This window comes from Phalangium opilio, unplaced genomic scaffold (assembly GCF_054372755.1).
Source record: "Phalangium opilio isolate 3A_F unplaced genomic scaffold, DU_Popi_V2 ptg000003l_1, whole genome shotgun sequence".
In the NCBI taxonomy this organism is placed as follows: Eukaryota; Metazoa; Arthropoda; class Arachnida; order Opiliones; family Phalangiidae; genus Phalangium; species Phalangium opilio.
In genome coordinates, this window is record NW_028324145.1 from 958593 (window position 1) to 964592 (window position 6000).

Genomic DNA, 6000 nt, shown 5'->3' on the forward strand with positions numbered 1-6000 from the left:
CACCTCTCCCGGGTGGGCTCGAACCTTCAACCTTTCGATTAACAGCTGAACGCGCTAATCATTGCGCCACGTAAGCCCAAAAATTAAATGGTCGTCAGGTATTGTGGAAAAACTTTGGCTTTCCACGTTACGTTTGAGATCCCACAACACCGCGCCCGGGTGGGCTCGAACCACCAACCTATTGGTTAACAGCCGAACGCCCTAACCATTGCGCCACGGAAGCCCAAAAATTAAATGATCGTCAGGTATTGTGGAAAAACTTTGGCTTTCTACGTTACATTTGAGATCCCACAACGCCGCTCCCGGGTGGGCTCGAACCACTAACCTATTAGTTAACAGCCGAACGCGCTAACCATTGAGCCACGGAAGCTCAGAAATTAAATGGTTGTCACGTATTGTGGAAAAGTTTTGACTTTTTACGCTACATCTGAGACCCCACAACACCTCTCCCGGGTGGGCTCGAACCACCAACCTTTCGATTAACAGCTGAACGCGCTAACGATTGCGCCACGGAAGCCCAAAATTTCAATGTTCGTCAGGTATTGTGGAAAAATTCTGACATTTTATGTTACATCTGAGACGTCACAACACCGCTCCCGGGAGGGCTCAAACCACCAGGCTTTTGAATAGCAGCTGAACGCGCTAACCATTGCGCCACGGAAGCCCAAAAATTAAATGGTCGTCCGGTATTGTGGAAAAACTTTGACTTTTTACGTAACATCTGAGACCTCATAGCACCGCTCCCGGGTGTGCTCGAACCACCAACCTTTCTGTTAACAGCCGAACGCGCTAACGATTGCGCCACGGAAGCCCAAAATTTAAATGGTCGTCCGGTATTGTGGAAAAACCTTGACTTTTTACGTCACATCCGAGACGTCACAACACCGCTCCCGGATGGGCTTGAACCACCAACCTATTGGTTAACAGCCGAACGCGCTAACCATTGAGCCACGGAAGCTCAGAAATTAAATGGTTCTCACGTATTGTGGAAAAGTTTTGACTTTTTACGCTACATCTGAGACCCCACAACACCTCTCCCGGGTGGGCTCGAACCTTCAACCTTTCGATTAACAGCTGAACGCGCTAGTCATTGCGGCACGGAAGCCCAAAAATTAAATGTTCGTCAGGTATTGTGGAAAAACTCTGACATTTTACGTTACATCTGAGACCTCACTACACCGCTCCCGGATGGGCTCGAACCACCAACCTATTGGTTAAAAGCCGAACGCGCTAACCATTGCGCCACGGAAGCCCAAAAATTAAATGGTCGTCAGGTGTTGTGGAAAAAACCTTGGCTTTTTACGTCACATCTGAGACGTCACAACACCTATTCCGGTTGGGCTCGAACCACCAACCTTTCGGTTAACAGCCGAACGCGCTAACCATTGCGCCAAGGAAGCCCAAAAATTTAATGGTCGTCAGGTATTGTGGCAAAATTTGGCTTTCTACGTTACATTTGAGATCCCACACCATCGCTCCCGGGTGGGCTCGAAGCACCAACCTATTGGTTAACAGCCGAACGCGCTAACCATTGAGCCACGGAAGCTCAGAAATTAAATGGGTGTCACGTATTGTGGATAAGTTATGACTTATTACTTTACATCTGAGACCCTACAACACCTCTCTCGGTTGGGCTCGAACCACCAACCTTTCGGTTAACAGCCGAACGCGCTAACCATTGCGCCAAGGAAGCCCAAAAAATAAATGGTCGTCAGGTATTGTGGAAAAACTTTGGCTTTCTACGTTACATTTGAGATCCCACAACACCGCTCCCGGGTGGGCTCGAACCACCAACCTATTGGCTAACAGCCGAACGCGCTAAGCATTGAGCCACGGAAGCTCAGAAATTAAATGGTTGTTACGTATTGTGGAAAAGTTTTGACATTTTACGCTACATCTGAGAACCCACAAAACCTCTCCCGGGTGGGCTCGAACCACCACCCTTTCGATTAACGGCTGAACGCGCTAATTATTGCGCCACGGAAGCCCAAAAATTAAATGTTCGTCAGGTATTGTGGAAAAACTCTGACATTTTACGTTACATTCGAGACGTCACAACACCGCTCCCGGGAGGGCTCAAACCACAACTCTTTTGAATAGCAGCTGAACGCGCTAACCATTGCGCCACGGAAGCCTAAATATTAAATGGTCGTCATGTATTGTGGAAAAACTCTGACTTTTTACGTTACATCTGAGACCTCACAAAACGCTCCCGGATGGGCTCGAAAAACCAAAATTTCGGTTAAAAGCCGAAAGCGCTAGCCATTGAGCCACGGAAGCTCTGAAATTAAATGGTCGTCCGGTATTGTGGAAAAACTTTGACTTTTTACGTAACATCTGAGACCTCATAGCACCGCTCCCGGGTGTGCTCGAACCACCAACCTTTCTGTTAACAGCCAAACGCGCTAACCATTGCGCCAAGGAAGCCCAAATATTAAATATTCGTCAGGTATTGTGGAAAAACTCTGACATTTTACGTCACATCTGAGAACTCACAACACCGCTCCCGGGTGGGCCCGAACCACCAACCTATTGGTTAACAGCCGAACACGCTAAACATTGAGCCACGGAAGCTCAGAAATTAAATCGTTGTCACGTATTGTGGAAAAGTTTTGACTTTTTACGCTACATCTGAGACCCCACAACACCTCTCCCGGGTGGGCTCGAACCACCAACCTTTCGATTAACAGAAGAACGCGCTAACCATTGCGCCACGGAAGCTCAAAAATTAAATGGTCGTCAGGTATTGTGGAAAAACCTTGACTTTTTACGTCACATCTGAGACCTCACAACACCGCTCCCGGATGGGCTCGAACTACCAAACTATTGGTTAACAGCCGAACGCGCTAACCATTGAGCCACGGAAGCTCAGAAATTAAATGGTCGTCAGGTATTGTGGAAAAACTTTGGCTTTCTACGTTACATTTGAGATCCCACAACACCGCTCCCGGGTTTGCTCGAACCACCAACCTATTGGCTAACAGCCGAACGCGCTAAACATTGAGCCACGGAAGCTCAGAAATTAAATCGTTGTCACGTATTGTGGAAAAGTTTTGACTTTTTACGCTACATCTGAGACCCCACAACACCTCTCCCGGGTGGGCTCGAACCACCAACCTTTCGATTAACAGAAGAACGCGCTAACCATTGCGCCACGGAAGCTCAATAATTAAATGGTCGTCAGGTATTGTGGAAAAACCTTGACTTTTTACGTCACATCTGAGACCTCACAACACCGCTCCCGAAAGGGCTCAAACCACCAGTCTTTTGAATAACAGCTGAACGCGCTAACCATTGCGCCCCGGAAGCCCAAAAATTAAATGGTCGTCAGGTATTGTGGAAAAACTTTGGCTTTCTACGTTACATTTGAGATCCCACAACACCGCTCCCGGGTGGGCTCGAACCACCAACCTATTGGTTAACAGCCGAACGCGCTAACCTTTGAGCCACGAAAGCTCAGAAATTTAATGGTTGTCACGTATTGTGGAAAAGTTTTGACTTTTTACGCTACATCTGAGACCCCACAACACCTCTCTCGGGTGGGCTCGAACCACCAACCTATTGGTTAACAGCCGAACGCGCTAACCATTGAGCCACGGAAGCCCAAAAATTAAATGGTCGTCAGGTATTGTGGAAAAACCTTGACTTTTTACGTAACATCTGAGACGTCACAACACCGCTCCCGGATGGGCTTGAACCACCAACCTTTCGGTTAACAGCCGAACGCGCTAACCATTGAGCCACGGAAGCTCAGAAATTAAATGGTTGTCACGTATTGTGGAAAAGTTTTGACTTTTTACGCTACATCTGAGACCCCACAACACCTCTCCCGGGTGGGCTCGAACCTTCAACCTTTCGATTAACAGCTGAACGCGCTAATCATTGCGTCACGGAAACCCAAAAATTAAATGTTCGTCAGGTATTGTGGAAAAACTCTGACATTTTACGTTACATCTGAGACCTCACAACACCGCTCCCGGATGGGCTCGAACCACCAACCTATTGGTTAACAGCCGAACGCGCTAACCAATGAGCCACGGAAGCTCAGAAATTAAATGGTTGTCACGTATTGTGGAAAAGTTTTGACTTTTTACGCTACATCTGAGACCAAACAACACCTCTCCCGGGTGGGCTCGAACCTTCAACCTTTCGATTAACAGCTGAACGCGCTAATCATTGCGCCACGGAAGCCCACAAATTAAATGTTCGTCAGGTATTGTGGAAAAACTCTGACATTTTACGTTACATCTGAGACCTCACAACACCGCTCCCGGATGGGCTCGAACCACCAACCCATTGGTTAACAGCCGAACGCGCTAACCATTGCGCCACGGAAGCCCAAAAATTAAATGGTCGTCAGGTGTTGTGGAAAAAGCCTTGACATTTTACGTCACATCTGAGACCTCACAACACCGCTCCCGGATGAGCTCGAACCACCAACCTATTGGTTAACAGCCGAACGCGCTAACCATTGAGCCACGGAAGCTCAGAAATTAAATGATTTTCACGTATTGTGGATAAGTTTTGACTTTTTACGCTACATATGAGACCCCACAACACCTCTCCCGGGTGGGCTCGAACCTTCAACCTTTCGATTAACAGCTGAACGCGCTAATCATTGCGCCACGGAAGCCCAAAAATTAAATGTTCGTCAGGTATTGTGGAAAAACTCTGACATTTTACGTTACATCTGAGACCTCACAACACCGCTCCCGGATGGGCTCGAACCACCAACCTATTGGTTAACAGCCGAACGCGCTAACCATTGCGCCACGGAAGCCCAAAATTTAAATGGTCGTCAGATGTTGTGGAAAAAACCTTGACTTTTTACGTCACATCTGAGACGTCACAACACCGCTCCCGGATGGGCTCGAACCACACACCTATTGGTTAACAGCCGAACGCCGCTAACCTTTGAGCCACGGAAGCTCAGAAATTAAATGGTTGTCAGGTATTGTAGATAAGTTATGACTTTTTACGTTACATCTGAGACCCTACAACACCTCTTCCGGTTGGGCTCGAACCACCAACCTTTCGGTTAACAGCCGAACGCACTAACAATTGCGCCAAGGAAGCCCAAAAACTAAATGTTCGTCAGGTATTGTGGAAAAACTCTGACATTTTACGTTACATCTGAGACGTCACAACACCGCTCCCGGATGGGCTCGAACCACCAACCTATTGGTTAACAGCCGAACGCGCTAACCATTGAGCCACGGAAGCTCAGAAATTAAATTTTTGTCAGGTATTGTGGATAGGTTATGACTTATTACGTTAAATCAGAGACCCTACAACACCTCTCCCGGTTGGGCTCGAACCACCAACCTTTCGGTTAACAGCCGAACGCGCTAACCATTGCGCCAAGGAAGCCCAAAAATTAAATGTTCGTCAGGTATTGTGGAAAAACCTTGACTTTTTACGTCACTTCTGAGACCTGACAACACCGCTCCCGGATGGGCTCGAACCACCAACCTATTGGTTAACAGCCGAACGCGCTAATCATTGAGCCACGGAAGCTCAGAAATTAAATGGTCGTCACGTATTGTGGAAAAACTTTGGCTTTCTGCGTTACATTTGAGATCCCACAACACCGCTCCCGGATGGGCTCGAACCACCAACCTATTGGTTAACAGCCGAATGCGCTAACCATTGCGCCACGGAAGCACAAAAGCTAAATGCCCGTCAGGTGTTGTGCAAAAACCATGACTTTTTACGTCACATCTGAGACCTCACAACACCGCTCTCGGATGGGCTCGAACCACCAACCTATTGGTTAACAGCCGAACGCGCTAACCATTGCGCCACGGAAGCCCAAAAGTTAAATGCTCGTCAGGTATTGTGTAAAAACCTTGACTTTTTACGTCACATCTGAGACCTCACAACACCGCTCCCGGATGGGCTCGAACCACCAACCTATTGGTTAACAGCCGAACGCGCTAACCATTGCGCCACGGAAGCCCAAAAGTTAAATGCTCGTCAGGTATTGTGTAAAAACCTTGA